The 21,751-nt window shown below is 37.8% G+C and overlaps 1 protein-coding gene across 5 annotated transcripts in view; it reads left to right on the plus strand.

Annotated features, from left to right (window-relative positions):
* ALPK1 (alpha kinase 1) overlaps positions 1-21,751 on the plus strand; it is a 121,538-nt gene that overhangs the window by 26,902 nt on the left and 72,885 nt on the right. For 4 of the 5 annotated variants that reach the window (XM_045799139.2, XM_045799137.2, XM_045799140.2 and 1 more), the window contains one exon: positions 21,426-21,492. The exons of the other annotated variant lie outside the window; for it this stretch is intronic. The gene's annotated coding sequence lies outside the window, so the exon portion shown is untranslated. The remainder of the gene's footprint in view (positions 1-21,425; positions 21,493-21,751) is intronic. 5 annotated transcript variants of the gene reach the window in all.

Raw genomic sequence — 21,751 nt, forward strand, 5'->3', positions numbered from 1 at the left:
CATTCACTGGGTTGTATTTGTGCTAAGATTTTGTCTTTGAACTCAGGATGCTGAGACTGAGTTAGTTTCTGTTGAGGATTTGAATCAGGAGGTCATATAAAGCCATGGTAAGCAGATCAAATAAGGATGGTCTATAGAGAAGAATAAAACAGACCTTGTCTGTTCTGTTTGCCTCTATACTCTTACAACCTGGCATGGTAGCTGACACATAGGAGGCTCGCAGTAAGTCTTAGTGGAATGAATAAAACAGACGCTGGAGGGGGAGAGATAGAGAGGTGGAGAGAGAGAGGGAGATTGTTTTGCTTCCAACAGCTTTCCATTCCTGGCTCTAATCCCTCCTGAGGACTACCTGCATTTCCTTCCCTTATGTCCATGAGAGATCTCTGTGTCTCTCCAGTAAATCCCCCTTTATGCTAAGGCTAGTTTGGGTGTGTGATGTTCCTTACAGCTAAATTAAACCTAAGAATCTCTTAATATAGGGTTCCTAATCATTAGACTTCAAAGTCTTCTTGTCCCTAGAGAGCTATGGTTCCTCATACAAACCAGAAATATTGATGACTTGTCCAGAAATCACTGAATTCTAGAAGTAGGCATGCCTCCACTTTGCTTAAGTGAACCTCACATTTTTGGGACAGGAAAAAGAATTGAAACTCAAATTCACCTGAAAATAAGGGAGTTACCTCCAAAAGTAAAGCTGGATGGCCTTCTTTAAAAAAGCAACTTAGGGCACCCGGCTGGCTTGGTCAGCGAAGCATGTGACATGTGACTCTTGATCTTGGGATCATGGGTTTGAGCCCCATATTGGATGTAGAGATTACTAAAAAAATAAATAAAAACTTACAAAAAGGCAACCTCTGAAGAAAAACTCCAGAAACTTCAACTTGAAGATCCTTTTGTAGAGAAGGCCAGGCCTTAGGCATTGTTGATTGAACATGACTTTATTTAAGGTCCACAGGGAAGATTAGGCATGATCTGGAGACACCAACCTAAGCTCCAGGAGGAGGAGAAGCAGGTCACAGCTTCACCTCAACTTTTGGAATTCTGTTGGACTAAACTTGGTGATGCAGGAGACTTCTTTGCAGTTTCTGGTTGTACTCCTGATTATTGTCCAGGACGTGGAGAAGAAAGGTTATTCTTTCCTGCTCACTAAAGTAGCAGGGAGACAATGCCTATTTGGGAGGACACATATAAACCTCTAAAGGGGAAGGCAGGTAGTTGAAAAAAAGCCACAGGTAATCATTTTAAGTTTGAAAAATAGAAAAATAAAATAAATACTTGGAGGCAGTATGGTGGGTTTGCCAAGAACATAGGAAGTGAGACAGGTCTCCAAAACCACTTATCCAACTTACTAGCTTAGCTCTGTGCCCTGGGCTAAGCTGCCCAAATGCTTATAACTTCAGATTTCTCATGTACAAGATGAGAGTAATAATTCATTCATTTGCTATAAATATTAAATTAGATAATGTCTGTAAGTTTCTTGGCCAATGGTACCAAGCTAAATGCTCAGTAGATGGTAGGGATGATTAGGATTATTAGTGCTTAGTAATTCAAGCATTAGTGAAGAATGTGTTACTTTTATGTTGACCAAAAGGGAGGTTGATATTTTTTAAGCTGAAGAAACATGGCACTAAAACATAATTAATAGCTCTTCTTCACTATTACTTTTGTAACATAAATCCCTACATGATAGAGAAATATAAAAGAGACCAGTAAATATCTAACAAGAAGGTAGTTGTACAGTAAACAGCCCTTGATTGTGGTATTAATCAACAGTTAGAAGTATAAACTTCCTTAAAAAAAAAAAAAGAAGAAGATGGAGAAGAAGAAGAAGAAGAAAGTCCCTAAATAGGAGGCACGTGTGAATTCCCGCATGCAATCTTCTGACGTTAAAAGCAGTTGCGAACTGTATGACCTGTAGATGGCGAACTTGGATAGGGCGACTACTAAGCAATGACTACCTAGAGAAGAAAGCAATGGTTTTTGTTTTGTTAAAGGAAGGACTAAGTAAAATTGATACGTTAATGAAGGCTGTGTACTACACCAAACTAAGAGAATTCTTTGCTGACACACTCTGTTCCTTCCTCTAAAGGAACTGTACGTCTACCTGGCAAAGTGAGTCTACCGTCAGTCATATGTGCTGTTGAGGGACAAGACTGCATTAGTTTCTGAAAGAACTGTTTTGGTTCAGCATTCACGCTGGCTACTAGTCACTGATACAAGAGAACAGAGTATCAAGTAGGGAACATAAACAGATTTCTTAAAGTCTCTTGAGGAATACAGAAGGGTAACTCCCTCAGAATGTCCACATGTAACACTTCAATTATCTGAACCCATTGTACATGTCCAAAGTATCCGCATCTTTTGATCTATATAAATAATTATATCCTCCCTTGCTCCCTTATTGCCACTCTTGAGTATTTGTTCTGTACACTTCCCAAGGCAATCCTTTAGGGACCAATTACCATCCTTTACTGACATCATCTCACTGACTGATGGAGATTTCTAGAGCACCACACTGGGCATGCAGGACTCCTAAGGGAGCTTTGTGGTGCTTTACGTGATCTATGTGCCCTGCTTGAGAAACATATTTTCTCCCTTAATATTCTACCTTGGGGTACGAGTTTTATCATATTTTCTAGTTTTACCAGATCACAACTACATATAATATGTGAATTTGTAGGGAAATTCATGTGACTTTTCCAAAACTGGTTACTCATGCAGTGGCTTGAGATGTTATGTTGGTTCTTTCAGTTGTGAAAAAGCCCAGTAACTCACCCAACATGATAGATTGATGACCTTTTGCTGCATTATAAAAGGGTCACTGTCCCCAAAGCGCCTCTCAGCTTGTGGGTCAGGTGAAGGGACATCTCTAGACTTCTATGGTGCCTCTGCCCTGTCATTTATCACAAGGCTGTAATTATTGCTTACACATTGGCCTCCCCACAAGTACTTCTGGAGTCCAGAAATTGTACCACATTCATCTGTTTATCCTAAGCAGATTGTGTCTTGGTACATAGTAGGTACTTATGAAAAAGTTGAATGGATTAAAGAATAAGTATATGTGCTTTGGAAGACAAGAGAAGGCAGGATGGAAGAAAGATCAATTTACGGGGAAAAAAAGAGGAGGATAAGCCAAACATCCATGAGGAATTGTACCTATGTTAGACAAATATTATTCTAAAAGTATAGAAAAAAAGAGAGCAGCAATAGATTGTGTCCAGCCCAATACATTTATTTTTACTAACCAAACTCTCAAGAGGTTGACTTATAATTTTTTTAAAAGATTTTATTTATTTATTTATTTATTTGACAGAGAGAGACAGCCAGCGAGAGAGGGAACACAGCAGGGGGAGTGGGAGAGGAAGAAGCAGGCGCCTAGCGGAGGAGCCTGATGTGGGACTCGATCCCAGAACGCTGGGATCACGCCCTGAACCAAAGGCAGACGCTTAATGACTGCACCACCCAGGCGCCCCAAGAGGTTGACTTATAAACTAACATGCTAGTTCACTATTTCTGGGAGAGAACACATCTCTTCAGAGATTATAATGTCTGTTTCAGTTTACAGCATTGCCCTTACCCAATCCTATCTACTTCACATCCTCATTCATTTCAAAATGAACAAAGTCCGTAACTTTCAGGATGAGATAGTTCTCGTTTTCCAGTAGTTTCTAAAAGCTTCTAAAAAGTTGCAGTTACTCTAAGATATAGTAGATAGAGAAGTTATAAGAAAGTTCAGGAATTGTAAGATCTTATCTAAGAGTAGATTTGGATTTAAAGGTCCCACTGGTGAAAGCCATATCCTAGAAGATGGGAGTGAGGAACAAACAGAAACAGGCTCTGAAAGACAGTCCAAATAAGAGGAGCCACACATTACCCCAAAGTGTTACTCATGGAGTTTACCTTGGGGTATCTGATGTGAAATAATAGGGATGGTGGAGGACATGAGGACCATACACAGTGATGGAGAGTGTAGGACGGTCTTGTCTGCACGTGGTAAGCACTCAGTAATTGCTGACTGAATGGGCAGGCCATTGTGGCATGAGCTGCGGCTAAAGGAAGTCATGAATTGCTGTGCAAATGGCAGGGTTTATTTATTTACTTATGTATTTGCTTAGGTGCATCTAAAAAGGAGTCGAAGTGACATGCACTGTTAAAATGTACATAAACCAGGGGCGCCTGGGTGGCGCAGTCGTTAAGCGTCTGCCTTTGGCTCTGGGCGTGATTCCAGCGTTCCGAGATCGGGTCCCACATCGGGCTCCTCCGCTGGGAGCCTGCTTCTTCCTCTCCCACTCCCCTGCTGTGTTCCCTCTCTTGCTGGCTGTCTCTCTGTCACATAAATAAATAAAATCTTTTTAAAAAAATGTACATAAACCAGAGTAGGGAAAGTTAAAGTGGAAACCATTTAGAAGAAAGGAAGAAAGCCATGTCCTGGAAACTTGAGGCAAGAGAATCACTACAACGGTGCTTATCAGAAGCTCTGAGCTTCCTGGCAACCAGTTCAAAAGAGGAACATGCTAGGTTGTACATTGTCATCAGCCAGTAAAGGGAAGTTTATAAACTCATCTGGAAATGGAGACTTATTCTTGGGCTTAATTCTAGAAAGAGTTTAATGCATGGACAGTTAAATGAAGAAAGAAGACATTTAATATGTTTTGCAAAAGCTACATGCATGTTATTCATAGACTAAGCTGTAAGGGCAACCACATTTATACTATATAAAATAATAAGTGACAGGGAGAGGGGGCAGAAGGGGTTAATATATGAACATATACACTACCCCTCAAGCAAGAAAATATAAATATTGACCACAGTCCCCATGTTTTCAACTAATTACGAGGCACATCTATAACTTCCGTACAGCCCTCACTCTCAGTAAGGAAGAGGGTAGTATGGAAGGTTCTTCTACTTTTTCCCTATAGTTTCTGGGTCTGTGTAATCTGTCTTTGGGTGAAACAACACCATATATTAGTTATTGATTTGGAGCATATACCATTTTCCCTAGATCAGTACCCTCACCTCATAGGATGTCCTCCAGCTGGTTCTGTAACTGAGTCTTCAATAGACTATTGCTTTGCTCTAAAAGGCCAGCTGCTCCTGGGTTATGGTAAGACTAGTGAATCCTGTGGGAAATGGTCTATAGCATCCTGACCACAAGCAGTGTTATATGGATTACTGTTGATGAATTAAGCTGTTAGTAAGTCCACAGAAAATATTGCTAATAGCAGCATAGCAGGAAAGTCAAATCTATATCCAGAACAAATATCCACTCTAGTGAGAAAAGTTGCTACCAAGTCCACAATGAAGGGGGTTCAATATAATCAGTCAAGAGGAGGCTGCCCATGCCACCTGCATCACACATGTTTGGAACTGTATGCAGGGCTCAGCATGGGTCTCTGCTGCTTTTAAGCAATTTAAGCATTCAGTAGTGGTGGTAGCCAGATCTGCCTTGTGAGGGGAAGTTCATGAGGTTGAACCCATGAATAACTTCCCTCTCTGTCACCATGGCCACTCTGTTCCTGAACCCACTGAGTAATACTAGTGATGCTGGGGAAGGAGGATAGCTGATATTTACAGTCCTGGTCTTCTTGCCCATCTGATTCTAGAGAGCCTTCTCTGCCCATTGGTGAGCTTTCACATGAGGCACAAGCATTCTCACATCATCAACCTATTTTGAGAGATCCACAAGTGTACCTCCACCACCTTTTTGTAATCTAATATTGTTCCTTTCAGCTTCCTCCTCATCAAACCAAACCATTAGGTTCTATGTACAAATCTTCACTATGAGAATCTTCCCTTCTAGGTTAAGTGTGCAGTTTGGTCTACTTCTCAAAGTTCTGCTTATTGTGAAGATTTCTCTTCCTACTTGTCCTTCGCGGCCAACAGTGAGAAGAGCTCTAATGCTTTATCAGTTTATTTATGGCCGGTGCCAGTGTATTATATGCGTAATCATTACTAACTCAATCTTGAATTTTTTTCCCTGCCTATAAGGAAATCCCATAAAGCTACATTAATGGGTGTAGGGAGAGATGACATTGCAGTAGGATTAGGTGCCATGCGAGCTGGAGCCATTTGCTCATGAAATTTTCTTGTGCCTTTAGAACTTTCTTGAGTCTACTCTTGTATATGCCACTTCAGGTTGAGGGTGAGGAGCTGCTCTGCACATCCAAATTTGAGAACAGGTCAATCAAATAGCATCTAATTTGGAAGGCAGCTCAGGTCTCATAACTAGTTCATTTCCTGTGGTCAGATATTCAGTCTCTACCAGAACCCAACAGCAAAAATCAGGAGATGTTTCTCAAGGAAAGGAGTTATTTGTCAGAGAAGTATGGCTTTGCTCTCAATTATGGGGCCGTATTATGATTCTCTTATTGAGGAGTTTCATAGGCTCAACGATCTGTTACAGACACTTTGTACACACTGGATTTTCTGAGTCACAAGATCTAAGTAGCAAGAGTGTCTTATTCTTTAAACTGAACTCGTTGAAGACTATTCTTTTGCTTTTGGCCTTCCTTAAATATAGAGCCTTATGGTTTATTCAATAAATAGGAGGAACAACACTGGTGTAACATTATTTTGCCTCTGTAATGCTAAAAGCGCATCAAACGTGTGTGCCTCTTTCTTCATGGAGCTGGACACAAGGTGCAGCAAATTGTCTTTCACTTTGGAGGGGATACCTCTAAATATTCCAGGTCTGTAGACTCCCAGAAACATCAGTGAATTAGTAGATCTCTGAACTTTCATGGAATTTATCTCTTATCCTCAGTCAGATATGTGTCTTACCAAGGCTTCTTATCTCTTTATTTCTTTCTGATTACAATGATAACCAATCCCTCCCAGTGCCACTAGCACAATGGACCCAGAATCTCTGGTAAATGTACTCATGTTAACAATTTTGACCCAAAGGAGCTATGTAGCTTTTTCCCCCTTGGTCTTGCATTTTAGAATTCATTTTCACACATATTCCCCTGGCTTCTGCTATATAAATTAGAAAAAAGTCATGCAACTCTTTTGAGATATATATAGATATAGATAGATAGATAGATAGATAGATAGATAGATAGATAGATAGATAGATAGATATAATAAAAACTTGGTCAGACTCCTGATTTTAGATACCTCAGCCCCGCAGTTCCAAGAAGTAAGGCACTGAAGCTCCTTGATTCTTTTTTTTCTTCTTTTGCTTTTCTTTCTTTTATAGTTCCTTCCTTCCTTCCTTCCTTCCTTCCTTCCTTCCTTCCTTCCTTCCTTCCTTCCTTCCTTCCTTGGATAAACAGCATATAATGGCTTTATTTTTATTTACTTCCTTAATTTGACATATAGTACAATCGACCTTTTATTTGGCCTTTGTTTTATAATTCTAACATATGTATAGATGTGTGTAATAACCAGCATCACAATTAGGATATGGAACAAATTTTCCTCTAATCACTGCTTTAGCTGCCTATCATAGTCCCAAAGGAAAACAGTGTTCCCAGTCCAGACTGCAACAGTTGAAACTTTGTCAAGACCATTGTTAAATTGGCAAGTATTAAAACAGTGATTCAGATAGCATAAACTTTGGGAATATTAAGTTTTAGAAAGTGATCAGCTTGGTTCTAGATGTATAGGAATTTTAGTATATTAGCAGGGGATATATATCTCAGAGTGGAAAGTCAGGATAAGGATGAGTATTTCTTACGATTTTAAACCCGGTAACTCAGAGGCTTTTTCGAAGTTAACCCAAACCCTTGTGCTATAGGCTCCCTTTGGATCTGATTACTCTGCTGTAAGCTGGGTAAGAAAAAAAACTTGAGATAATTTGTTTCATAAATCTTTACTTCTTGTGTACAGTTTCTGCTAGAACCAGGGAGGCAGACTGGGTGATGACGATCTTTGCATTTGCTTTTGCCAATCCTGTCACATTCCAGAGAGAGGCAGGGAAGTCTTTATAGTAGTTATAGTAAGAATCAGAAGAAAACAGCGATTTGCTTTGGGGGGTTTATTGTTTTTATCCTAATCGTCGAGATATAGTTTTGTCTGAAAGGAAAAAAATAATCCAAATGGTTAAATTTCTTTTCATTCTTCAAAAGATAGGTGTTAATACTTTTGAGGTGTATGGGATGGTTGGGGATACTGGCCTCCTGGAATATTGGATAGTTTTAGCCAGAGTGGAAGCTAGTGCCATCCTGGGTAGAAAGGAGTGAACTCATTGGGGTTCTATCTGATGCAGGATGGAAGCTAATATCAGTATGAGGGTGAGTCTCAGAATCTCAGCTTTGGGAGAGCTGCGTAGTGAATATAATATATTAAAGCCACATAATCAAGAGGCAAAAATATAGTTTCTTATATTTTTCAATGACAATATAATCTCAGTATTAATATGCCATTTCATCTGGATAAGGGAAAGCTTGACCTAATTAAGTCCAAACAGATTCTATTTACAAAGGTTTTTCTCCAACAATTCCAGGCTTTCTTGGACTTCTGAGTGTGACCCTTTCACAGAGGGTCAGTCAAACATCTTTGATTCATTGCATGAGCTCTTGGGATCTTTATCCAACCTGAATAGGTGGGGAAAGTGTTTATTGTTTATAGCCCTTTGCTATGAATTTTTCATGTGGCTTTGCATTTTGGAAAAATCGATAAAAAACAAGCAAACAATAAATTGAGGCCCTTGACGTGAGTCTCTCTCTCAAAACTACTAAGGTTTCTTTTGTTTACTGGTATAGCCTTAGTGCCTAGTATAGTGCCTGGCACATAGTAGATGCTCAGTAAATATTTATTGAATATCTAAATGAAAGTGAGTAAATAGATGAATGAATCAAAAGTTTAGGCTTTGAGGACACTTGGGTGGCTCAGTCAGTTAAGCTTTGGACTTTTGGTTTCTGCTCAGGTCTCATGGATTGTGAGATCGAGCCCCTGTGTGGGGCCGTCTGGTCAGTGTGGAGTCTGCCTGAAGATCTCTCCCTCTGCCCCTCCCCCCACTTGAGCACACACATGCTCTTGTGTGTGCTGTCTCTCAAATAAATAAAAGATTCTTAAAAAAAAAAAAAAGTCTAGGCTTTCACATGTTCCTTTTAGGCATACTTTCCCCAGCAGAAAAGTAATCAAATGAACCGCCACATACAGTGGAGATAGAAAAGGAATTACCCTGGATAATGGAAAGTAGATTCACTAATAGAGCGGGTAAAATGAGATTCAGGTAAATGTCTTTCAGTATTGAATCAGAGACAGGCAGACAGAAACTATATTTGGAGGTATAAATTCTAATGTTTAAAAAAAAAAAGCTTTAACTGCATTATCTCCTTGAGTGAGTCTCCTTTGCCTTTTCTGTAAATAAGGATGACCAAAAATAAATTAATGAAATTTAGCTAAGTTTATAACATCTTTACTGAGATATAACCTATATACCATAAAATATACTTATTTTAAGTGTACAATTAGATTTTTTAAAAATTTACCAAGCTGTGCAAATATCAGAATCCAGTTTTAGAACATATTAAAATGGGTGATTAAACACCCAAATATGATTCCTTATGCTCATTTACATTTAACCATTGTTCCCATTCCCAACCCTCATTCCCACCCTATTAAATCTACTTTCTATCTCTCTTGATTTGCGTTTCCTTAAGATTTCTAATAAATGAAATCACAAAATACTTGGTCTTTTGTGTCTGGCTTCTTTTATGTAGCATGTTTTTGAAATTCGTCCGTGTGGTAGCAAACTCCTTTTTATTGCAAACATTTCATTTAATGGCTATTACATTTTGTTTATCTATTCATCAGCTGATGGACATTGGGTTGTTTCTACTTCGGGGCTATTATAAATAATGCTGCTATGAACATGTGTGGGCAAGTCTTTAGGTGACATATGTTTTCATTTCTTTTAGGTAATAGGAGTGGAATTATAGGGTTTCATGGTAAATTTAGGTTTAACTTTTTAAGAAACGGTCAAACTGTTTTTCCAAAGTGGCTATACATTTTGTGTTTCCACTAACACAGTATGTGGGCTCCTGTTTCTCCACATCCTTGCCAACTTCTCTTATTTTCTGCCTTTTCGACAATCGTGAGTATAATTTCATGAAGAAAAAGCAATCACTGGTGTTTGTTTATGCCAGTTCTATTGCTACCGATGTAATGACAGCTAAGATATGATTGGGATCACTTAAAATATTTGGAATGGAAGTTGTAAAACTTGAAAAGAAGTAAAAACTAACTCTCTGCCACCCTGTTAATTTTCTTAAAGCTCTGTTTTCTCTAGTCCCTCTTCTATTAGGAACTCTTCGTGACGCCTCTGGGTAGTCTGTTAGGGTTGTCTCATACTGGGGTTTATGAGAACCAGTTATTAAATTTTCAGGAATTTTGTGGGCCATTTGTTAAACACAACCACCAAAATTAAATACTTAAACTTAAAATTAGTGTTACTTAAAGACAAAACTTATTTCTTAATTATTTTGTGGCATTTTACTATTATCTGTGTTTTGAAATGTCCTGTGTCTATTGCATTTGCATGGTGGACACACTACATAGTGGTTACTGCTGAACATCTCTTCCCAACACTATTTCCAGTGATCCCACATTGATAGCTTGAAATCATCAATGGTAGAAATATTTACACCACAGAAATTGGCAAATGTTACAAACCAAGGCTTTTTTTTTCCTCCCAGAGAAGTGGTTGTTAAATATTTACTAGATCTAAATTTATCCTGTCGGTATTTTTTATTGAGTTTATGAAAGGTGTAGATTTTGGAGAGAATCACGTCATTAAAATATTAAGGCAATGATTTGGTTGTTTGTTCTTCTATTCACCTCAGTAAAATTTTCTTTCCATTTATACCTTGAATCTACTTCTTAGTAATTTTATACTTGGCAATTTATATTTTGGAGAGAGAGGTGAGCAACAACTATGTCTACTATAGTTATATTTTTTCATTGTCCTGGTCAGGTATTAATTATAGTGTTATTTCAGCCTTATAAAATGAACTGGGAATGTCTTTCATATTTTTCTATCCTCTGTAATAATATAAGTTTCCTAGAAATTACATATTTCTAAAAGATTTGGTCAAAATTGACTATGACATCATCTGAAACTGGCACCTTTCTTGGAAATAATAGGTAATTTTTTTTTACTAATTCTTAGTCTTGATTAAATCTTAGATTTTTATTCAGTTTTAATGATATATCAAAATTATCCTAGATAATATACATTATAAACAATGTTCATATTTTTAAGAACGATTTGTACATTATAGTCTCTCTCTCTCTCTCTAAAGATTTTATTTTGAAGTAATCTCTACACCCAACATGGGATTGAACTTACAACCTCAAGATCAAGAGCTACACTTTCCACTGACTGAGCCAGCCAGGCACCCCATGATAGTTTCTTATACTTCTAAAATCTTAGTCATCGTGGTGTTTTTACCACTTTTCCCATTCTGAAATGATTCTCTTTTTTCCCATTAGATTTTCCTGAAAGCCAATTAATTGGCCTTTTCAAATAGCTACTATTTTGATTTCGTGCTATTTCATAAATCATTATTTTAAAAAGTTTTATGTTTATTCATTCCTCCTACTTCCCTAAAACTTAGTTTGTTACTCCCTTTCCACTTCCTTAATATGAAAGCACAGTTTATACTTCTTCATTTTTATTATAAAAAGTTACCAAGCTATGGATTTTTTTCTGGATATAGTTTTGTTTGCATCCTTTAAGTTTGGAAATATATTGGAAAAAGACAGATGAGTTGCAAGTGCTATTGAAATATCCAAGCAAGCCAATTATAAAATCTAATTTTTTGTTAGTAATTTAGAGCTTTTATGCATTGTGGCCAAATGATTTTCCTTTTGGGGGTTTGTGAAGTTTCTTTTGAGCCTACTATATTATTAATTTTTATAAATGTTCAATAGTAACACACACGTAAATGTATATTTTGGATAAGAGCTTCTGAAGGGTTCGCATTTTAAATCATTTTGATTAATAATCTATTTTGTGTCATTTTTTTATTCTTAAGTATAATTATACTTAGTGGGGTTTTTTTTGGAAGACTTTTTGAATAAAATATCATAAACAACTTTAATACACCTAACTCTCTACTTATTTTCCTACCTTGTTTAAATTAGAAGTATGGGAAGAAGGTGATAATAAACAGAAAATCAGGAGGAGATGTGAGAGAATAAGGATCACACAAAAGAGATGCTTTAAAAACTTTTATTTTATTTTATTTTTTTAAAGATTTTATTTATTTATTCGACAGAGATAGAGACAGCCAGCGAGAGAGGGAACACAAGCAGGGGGAGTGGGAGAGGAAGAAGCAGGCTCATAGCGGAGGAGCCTGACGTGGGGCTCGATCCCATAACGCCGGGATCACGCCCTGAGCCGAAGGCAGAGGCCTAACCGCTGTGCCACCCAGGCGCCCCTAAAAACTTCTAAAGTGGGACGGACATAGGAGAGGCACACTGGCTGGGAAGCGTATTTGCTAATATCTAGATGACTGACATAAAACCTTTCAGAGTATGTTTTACTTCGGCGATGACTGGGATATAAAAATAAGCAGAGAATTATACTAATTATAAATGAGACTTCAGTCCAAATATAGTTGGTGCCAGGATTAAAGGGCAAACAGCGTGACAACTCATAGCTAAGTTTCTTTCTACTGTCTGAAAGTGCCCAAGTGGGTCACAGCAAGAGAAATAATTGGTCACCTGTCTCATAGCTTAGTCACCTCAGAAGAGCAGGCAAATAATGAGGACCAAATAATGAAGGGTCTGGGTTAGATGATTCATACAAGATTAAGTGAAAAACACCCATGGAACTGTTTACAAAATCTGGCTCTGAGTTTCCTGGGAGTAAAGGCAAAAAGGGACAATATGATGAGATTTAGATCCCTAAATCTAATAAAAAGAAATGTATCCATTTGGTGTGAAAATCAGAATGTCTCCTGCTTTAATCATAGGAGAATTCATTATGTGGGACTTTAAGTAAAAATAACACTAAGCAGTATAATGAACATCTTCAATAGCAATTTTTACAAAACAATTATTTTCAAAATTACAGTTTATAAACCAATTATATTTTTTTACAAATTAATCATCATAAAATAAGGAAAACAGATAATATCGGTTTTGTTTATAGCATAGCACTTTCCTTTAAAAAATATATATATAAGCATTCGTAAGGGAATACCATCAGTAGACTAATGGAATTCACTTGTTTTCCATTGCTTTAAATAAAAAATTACATACATTTTCTGCAATGTTATACAATTTTTACTGTTTGTTGTATTTTACTGAAATTGGATACTGGATTATCTATCTGCTCTTTAGTTGGATATCATCAGCTGAATCATCTTCGTCTGTAGGAGTTTCCTACAAATTGCTGCATCTAGATGTTGTCCTGTAACATTTAATGTGATTCTGTAAAAATAAGGTAAAGGGAAAAAGACCTGTGACATCCCTGAGTTTCTTTCCCCTGATTACCCAGGATCAGATTCCCTAGACACAAGATGTGGTTAGCATTTGATCCTAATCAAAGGACCCCAAATACTTAGATATAGTTCATTTTAATCTTAGTTGAAAAGGTTGTGGATAGACACTTAGGAGAAACTGAAATCAGCATAATATCTCCTCTTCAAGTGCAGTCCAGCTTTCAGAGTGGTAATGTGGATTTCGGCCTCCTCATAATTGTCCTTGTTGAAAACAGAAGGATTTCACAGCACAGAAAGCAGTGGTTTATGAGACTGGGTACAAGACAGACGTACAAGAGAACTCTGTTCATCGTCTTCAAAGTGATGCAGCGATGGCACGGCCGCTGCTGTGGCCACATGTAATATAGCCTGTAGCTCTTTAAAGAGGATTAGCTTTAGCGGCTGGGAGCATTCAATGCTGGATTTCATGTAGAGTAGAATATGCTAATGAAATGTAAATGTCCAAGGCAAACATTGCGTAATATGGAAAACCCTCAAAACTGAGCTTTGTCTCTTGCACAGTGGGAAAACAAACTTTATCATCAGAAGACGAAGTAGAAAAGCAACGACCTTACACTTGTCTGCCTTATGTATCTGCTTCTGTAAAAAGTGAATTTAAATGTATCTACATATTTCTATATTTAATTTAATTTAATTTTAATGTCAGTGGAAAAAACAGAGTTCAGTCATTCAAAAATATCTTGATAGATCCATGCCCAGAGATGGATGTGAAATAATTCATATTTGTATTAAAGGATATATATATATAAAATACGGGGTTTTTTAAACACTATTTTTAACACTATTTTTTAAATACTATTTTAGGTTTACAAAGGGCTTTGCAGAGCAGGTTCCCCCCGCCCCCATTTCACCTTAAAATTTTTTCTGCATAATGTCCTGCTGCTCAATGTTGAAATATTCTGTGTCTTTATCAGAGTTTGCCATTCCGTGTTTTTACTACCTTATAGGAAGCCAGTATGAGACTTGATCAGTCTCTTAAAGCTGCATTTGCAGTCAATTAATATTAAAGTTATTTTCACATATTTAGAGTTTCAGAGCATATCTGACATTGGGAAGGTAAATTCATTATAAGATGTGAGATTTGCAATCCATGTAACTGTGCAAAGCAACTTGGAATCCATATACATGGTTCCCAAAGATTGAAAGGCCCCTAAAGAATTTTCATTTCAATTCCTAGGAAATAAAGATCCCAGGAAACACATGCAACTGGGTGCCTATGTGCTCTTTCATTAGTTACTAGCATTTCACTACACTCAACCGAGTAGCTTAGGTTCTCTTGGTTTTGTTGGTCAGTGGTGTGTGTATGTGTGCATGTGTGCTTGTGCGTGTGTGTGTGTGTGTGTGTGTGTGTGCGTGTGTGTGCTTTATACCTCAGTTTTGAAGGGTTTGTCTCTGTCCACACGGAGGAGGAATGGTAATACATATTCATGAAAGAGTGCTCTTTCCAGGCCCTGCTACCACTGACAAAGCCTTAGCTGTTTCACACAGCAAGCTGACTGGGATGTGTGTGGGGGCTGCATGGCCAGATTAGTGCAAACAGCAAGCCCACTCCTCTGCTTGTTAGGCCTTGCCTTCCTGACAATTTCCCCAATTGTCGCTTGTGACAAGGCTGTCATTAGGTGATGGCTTCTTTTGGCCATTTTCAGATAAAGATAATTTCCTTAACTTCCATTTTATTTGACAACAAGCAGTTTGGGAGAGAAAGGAAGTGCTTCAGTAGTTTATGGATTAGGGTTTTGTCACTTCAAAGGCATCTTTGATCTAAAAATATGTGCTGTACCAAATTCATTATGTCTTTCCTTAAAGAGCCTTTAAATTTATTGATCTTCTCCTCAATTATTCTCCTTTTACGTCCAGTAATGATGTGTGAGATGGTAGTGTTGGGAAAAGCCTAAGGAGGAGTGCGGGGAAAATGCAGCCAACTGGTCACTTCTAAGGCCATTACAAGAACGAAACAACAGGTGCTTTTGTTTAGTGTCGATTCCCTTCTGAATCCCTGTGCGGACAAAGGCCCTTCTGCTGTTTATCGCTCAACACAAAGATATCAGTACCAACAGGATAAAACAAAATTATATTTGGTATTATAACCTAATAAAGATCAGAACTTCACAACTTGTATAAAAATTGTGCCTGCAGTCGTTTTTATGCTCACCACTGACTATGTGAGTTTCAAAAGTAGCCTGTGTATGAGTAATAGAGACAGAGCAAATGACTTCTTTATGGACCAATATTTCGGCTTCCCCTGGAAGCAATCTTACATTGTGCTGATGCTCAGCTTGCTAAAATTCTTAAAACTGAATCGTTAGCAGAAAATAAGAAGATAGGAATCCATATGTGAAAATTTACTTTAAAAACCTAGCAAGAGGAGCATTTCAGCTTCCATAGTAGGTTCTCTTGTTTAGAAGGTCTACTTGCCCTTTTTGCCCTCCTTTTGTGGTTGTTGTTGTTCTAAACAATTGCTATGTGGAATTATTGTGTTTTAAACAACACCTAGGACAAAGAAGTAAATAGTTTACATCTGAACTACCATGGTTAACCATTGTCTTCTTTTTTTTTTTTTTAAGATTTTATTTATTTATTCGACAGAGAGAGACAGCCAGTGAGAGAGGGAACACAAGCAGGGGGAGTGGGAGAGGAAGAAGCAGGCTCCTAGCGGAGGAGCCTGATGTGGGGCTCGATCCCAGAATGCCGGGATCACGCCCTGAGCCGAAGGCAGACGCTTAACCGCTGTGCCACCCAGGTGCCCCTAACCATTGTCTTCTAACACTTCACATATAATAACTTCAATTTAGGACAGAACAGGCTACTCGTGTCCATTTCTGCAACTAGGAAAAGGGAGTTAAAACGAACAGCTTAATTTCTTTTTTCTTTTTTTGTCTAAATATAGTATTTTATGAGCCTTTTGGCTATTTTCTAATTTAGAGATATCCAGATGCTTTTGATAATTAGAAAGTTCATTTTAGCAAAGCATGATTTTAAAACCTTACACATTAAAAGAAATATGTAATTTAAAGGTATGACCTTAGGTTCCTAAAAGCAATAAAAGTTGTTTCTTTTGAAAAGTCAGTTTTCTGAATTTCCAAAGACTAGTAGAACATAACGTCTTTCATTTTGAAGAACTGGTTTAGAGAGTTGGGACTCTACCCTGAGGCCCTTAATACTCTTCTCCATAAAGTCAGGATAAAAACAGCCCGCAAAGCAATGTCAGAAGCATTTTGCATGTGTTAGGTTATTTCATTCTTATTAAGAGGTAGATACTATTATTAACTCGATTCTACAGAAAGAAACTGAAGCACAGAGAGGTTAAGTAACTTGTCCATTTTCTCACATCCAGTAAGTGGTAGACAGAGATTAGTGTATTTTGGATACAAAGCCTCTGTTCTTTTTTTTAGATTTTAATTTCTCAGAGAGAGAGAGTGTGTGTGTAAAGCGGGGGGAGCAGCAGGCAGAGGGAGAAGTAGGCTCCCCGCTGAGCAAGGAGCCTGACGTGGGACTTGATCCCAGGACCCTGGGAACATGACCTGAGCTGAAGGCAGTCGCTTAACCAGCTGAGCCACTCAGGCGTCCCCAAAGCCTCTGTTCTTAATGCTAGGGCCCAGAAGTCAGAGGATCTGGACTATCTCCCAATCCTGAACAGGTAAATGTTAGTTCTGTTCTCCTTCCCATCCTTCAGCTCCCCAGTCCCGTCCCATGCTCCACACAATCCAAGAAAATGGGAAGAGAAGGCAGAAAAGGAGAAGGCGAGGGGGTCGATCCAGGTTTCCTTCCGCCTGCATGTCAAACACAGAGGGGCTGACATGCCAAAATCTGATAAATTCAGACAATGGGGTTCATGTTTCATTGTGCTGTCTTTTCAAGGAATCCTCCAGCACTTCATTACAGATCTCTGATATAATTTCTCTTGACTTCATTGTAACCAGGAAACCTTAGTTTTGACTTCCTTGTGAAATCAGTAAAGGCCACGTTGGAGGAGGAAAGGAGTCCTTCTTGAGCAAGGATGTTTTGGGGAAAGATCTCTGTTTTGTCTTAGAGTTCACCTGCTTTGTGACACGTGAATGCACCACATAAACTGGCAGGCTGTAGCACCATCAGCCTGCCTCAGAGGAGACCGAAGTAAACACCCATTCCAAAGAGATGGTACTGAATATGATATCAGCTGCAAGAGAGGGCCATCTCCTCTGGTCAAACGAGAAAAACCATATTATCCTCACTGTGGTATAGAAATAGCTTGTAAGCCACATTCTCCATTTGAATGATAACAATAAAGTGCTAACCCCACTGCTGCGGGCCAGGGCCAGCCTGATCCCATCTCCAAACACAAACACTTCTGCCTCGGTCTTGGCTGGGGGCTGTGCAGCGGCCTCCCAACCCCCACCTCCTCTTCCCCCCCCCCCCCGTTAATTGGCTGAGACCACCAGAATTTGGAGGACACAGATGTCACTGATAGTTTTCCTAGGGAGCACATTCATGCCCATCTGTTGCAGCCTAGAAGGCTGTTCATATATCCACAAGGCCTTCATTTAATTCTTGTCAGAAAGTAATGTAAATCCAGTTTACCTCAGAGGTCGCAGCCGAGATTTATGCCAATGAGCCCCCTGCAATTTACACACACTGTAGTTGTATAGGATGAAAAGAAAGCCTTTCATGTTGGTGCATATTAACAAGAAAGCCTGCCTTCCGAGAGGGGCTTTTTGATTGAGGTTTCTCCTGATTTTAATACAGCCGATGCCAGTTGGTATACCCAGCTTTAGAAAAAGGAAAAAAAAAATCTAATCTTTAAACTAAAGTTTCTTCTTTTATAAGATGTAAAAGACAGAGAAATCCTAGCAAGTGGCACTGCTCTGTCTTTAATTATCTGTTATGAGACAAAACTCCCCTGTACTTGCAGAAGATAGAGTGGGACAGGAGAGCGTGTTCTGGCCTGGAGTCTAGGGAGAATTCAGTTGTAAGCAATTGTCTTTCCAACGTGAAAATAGTAGGAGTGACCAGCTGAATTAGTCTCTGACTTTTCAGTTGTCTCTTTGTAGTCTGTTTAGAGGAAATTACAGAATTTGATTAACTTTCTTTGGACCAGGCTGGGTAGAAATTGATTCATCAGTACAGTGGAAGAGTACATATGTGATATACACATATATATTTATAGAATTATTTTATTGGGAATCTAAGAGTACTGCAAAAGACTTCCATTAATCCTATCTTTTCTATACATTTTGAAATATTCAGGACTGCATCAGTAAGCTGGAAGGCAAATGGTTTTAAAAACACCCATCCCTCAAAAACTAATGATGTACTATACAGTGGCTAACTGAAGATAATAAAATAAAATAAAATAAAATAAAATAAAATAAAATAAAATAAAATAAAATAATTCACTTGTAGGCTGCAAAAAAAAAAAAAAAAAAAGCAAAAACCCATCCTGTCTTCTGGAAATCTTCTGGAAAGTCTGAATATGCATTTTATGAAGTATGTGACCTTGGGCAAGTTACTTAATCTCCATGACCTCAACTTTCTCAACCCTAAAGTGGGAATAATAAGGCCTACAGTATAAGGTTTTGTGTCTGAGGTATCTCCCATAGTACCGAAAGTATAGAAAGTATTCAGTGATAATTTCCCTCTCCATCCTGCCTTTTGGTGGTGTCTGTGACAGCAAACTATATATTAAAAGTATTAGCTAACTTAGTTTAAAAACTCTTAAGCATTCACATCATCAGATTACTTTTTCACATTAAAAAAAAATTGAAACAGAGATAAGTTGGAGATTTTCTTTCTACAGTTTGGAATTTTTGTTTTGAGTTGTTTAACTTTTTAATTCTGTAGAAAGTAGAATAATAGAAGTGTGTTACATAGTTTAGTTAAAATCAGGCTTGGCTTCTCTACTCATTCAGGAGTGGCCTGTGATTTCCCAAGACAGTGTTAATAGGGGGCGGACTTCTCTTGTTTTTGTAGACCGTGCTCATTTACCCGTGTTAATGGCTTTGAAGTATTGGGTATGATTATTTTTGCACACATTTAACTTTTTGTTTATATTTTACTTAAGATGATACTCAAATTCGGTTGTGATTTCTAAGCACATACTACTAACTGGGAAGTGCAGCAGAGAAACCTAGGTTTAGGATGAGGATGTACGAGGAATGGGCCGAGATTAAAAATACGTGTTGCTGATAACTCATTAAGCAAACACTTCCAATATACACAGTCATAGTCTGGACTTAATTACAGAATCAGATGAAGCAGTAGCTTCACTTTAGAGTAGGGTTCACATCAGGGAGGCTAAAGCCCAGCTTTGTTGGCTATCTAAACCTGGGACTAGGCAGAATAAGAATAATTTCAGAATGGTCTTTTTCTGTTTCTCAGAGTTTATCAGGACCATTTCTATTTGCTTACAGTCCTTGAAACAGAATCTTAAAAAAAATTTTTTTATTAGAAATTTCAAATGTATTAAAGTAGAGGGGGCAGTATAAGAAATCTGATATATCTTATTCAGCCTCAACATGTAACAATCTGGAGCCAATCTTGCCTAATTTATACCCTTACTTTCCCCCCACCTCCATACCCCAAATTATTTTGAACCAAGTCTCAGACTACATGCAATTTCATCTGTAAATATTTAATATTTAATAATGTAAAGATATGATATGAACTCCTTTTCTTTTTTCTTTTTTTTACCCCTTTTTAACATAACCACAGTACTATTATCTCACCTTAAAAATTAATACCAATTCCTTAATATCATTTATTGCGACTTAATATAATTAATGAGAAAATGGAGGGCCCCCCCTTTTTTTAAGGAAGTGGATTATTTGGCTTTCATGTTACAGATTGGCTATTTTGCTCCCATGACACAAGAGTTTCATGAGTACTCTTTTGAAACAACTTTTATTGTTAATTTATGTGGTCGGTATGTTTTGTGATATATGGGAGTATCTTCCTAGAATAAAAATTTGTCATTTTATTGGAAAATAAAAATCGCATCATTATTCTAGTCCTACCCAACCTTCATTGATTCATTTGGATAAGTGTTTTCCAAACTTATTAGCTTCAAATGAAATTATACATGGAAAGCCACTATGTAAAACGGATGGAAATGAAATTGCTCTGGGGCCATGCTGCCGACCACTCATTTGGCCCATTCTTTCTCCATGTGGAGTCTTACAGGTTTTGGTAAGTGAAATGCCTTTTTATAAATGTATACCATTTTCCCATTTTGATTTTAGGGCAAGACAACTTGCTGTGTGAAACACTGTAAAGAATAAGAGAGGGTTGCATACATAGTTGACATAACCATTGAAATGACCAAAAAATGACTATACGGTACTTAGTTTTTAAGCTTACTACCACTAAAACAGAATGTTTCACTTAAAGTAATTAAAATGTTTATTGTAATGGGAAAAATCCACTGTGCTCATAAATAACGGCCTCACATCTTAGTGGACTCTACTGGGGCCTCCTGGGAGGAGATGTATTTGCTCCCTGTCAGGATTAATCTATAAATGCAATCACCACTTAGGCCTCATCAGTTCTTTCCTTCCCCTTCATTGGTCCCTCTGGAATTATATTGCAGCTTGAATAAGGTCAAAATTAGGATACTTTTTCCCCAGGAAAAACACAGTCGTTGTTATTTCAGTGCTTTAAAATTTGAGAACCAACCCAAGAGTTGTTTTTTAAAACAGTCTGGGATATACATTTCTGTCATAGAATCAATATTCTACCAAAGTAATGCATCCCATTTTTCAGTGTGTTTAGTGGTTTCTTCCCCACAAAAGCCAGGGATACAGAGCAGTGTCACATAAAACCACAGTGGATTGGATGTTTAAAAGCTTGTGTCTAACACCTGCAGATAATCCCAGTGAGTTGCCATTTGAACTTGGACAAACCATTGAACTTCTGACTTTATCTTCAAATGGGGGCTATATTACTAGCTATCTTCCTTATAAAAGTAAGGTAATTCTCCTATTTTCTTTTGTCAAGATTTAATATGAATGCCTGCCTCTGGAATAGTGGAAAGGATAGAATGAATTCTCCAACTTGTCTAAATGTAAGTAAACCCATCCTGATAGGTCAGAATATTGCTTTGGAATGTTTTGTAAGCTAAACTAAATACTTATTTTACTTCCCCAATAAGGCTGTCTTTGAGGGTTGTCTATTCTGTTTCTTGGCAACCTTCAGAAGTATCAAGTGCAATATATAATGGATACTCAGCATATGCTTAACTACCATTCAGGAGTTTGCAAATGCAGTACATATTATTTTATAGACCCGTTAAGTTAGCTATTAAAGCCAAACATTAAGGAAAC

The sequence above is a fragment of the Ursus americanus genome, chromosome 13 (genome assembly GCF_024610735.1).
Source record: "Ursus americanus isolate L20-20 chromosome 13, mUrsAme1.1.p, whole genome shotgun sequence".
Lineage (NCBI taxonomy): Eukaryota > Metazoa > Chordata > Mammalia > Carnivora > Ursidae > Ursus > Ursus americanus.